Raw genomic sequence first — 735 nt, 5'->3', positions numbered from 1 at the left:
CAACAACATTCACATTATAGGGGTCCCAGAAGGTGAAGAGAGAGAGAAAGGACCCGAGAAAATATTTGAAGAGATTATAGTTGAAAACTTCCCTAACATGGAAAAGGAAATAGCCACCCAAGTCCAGGAAGTGCAGAGAGTCCCAGACAGAATAAACCCAAGGAGAAATACGCCGAGACACATAGTAATCAAATTGACAAAAATTAAAGACAAAGAAAAATTATTGAAAGCAACAAGGGAAAAACAACAAATAACATACAAGGGAACTCCCATAAGGTTAACAGGTGATTTCTCAGCAGAAACTCTACAAGCCAGAAAGGAGTGGCATGATATAGTTAAAGTGATGAAAGGGAAGACCCTACAACCAAGATTACTCTACCCAGCAGGGTTTTTATTCAGATTCGATGGAGAAATCAAAAGCTTTACAGACAAGCAAAAGCTAAGAGAATTCAGCACCACCAAACCAGCTCTACAACAAAAGCTAAAGGAACTTCTCTAAGTGGGAAACACAAGAGAAGAAAAGGACCTACAAAAACAAACCCATAACAATTAAGAAAATGATAATAGGAGCATACATATCGATAATTACTTTAAACATGAATGGATTAAATGCTTCAACCAAAAGACACAAGCTCGCTGAATGGATACAAAAACAAGACCCATATATATGCTGTCTACAAGAGACCCATTTCAGACCTAGGGGCACATACAGACTGAAAGTGAGGGTATGGAAAA

The sequence above is a fragment of the Physeter macrocephalus genome, chromosome 2 (assembly GCF_002837175.3).
Source record: "Physeter macrocephalus isolate SW-GA chromosome 2, ASM283717v5, whole genome shotgun sequence".
Taxonomy (NCBI): Eukaryota; Metazoa; Chordata; class Mammalia; order Artiodactyla; family Physeteridae; genus Physeter; species Physeter macrocephalus.
The sequence above is the reverse complement of the archived record's forward strand: the minus strand, read 5'-3'. Positions refer to the sequence as shown.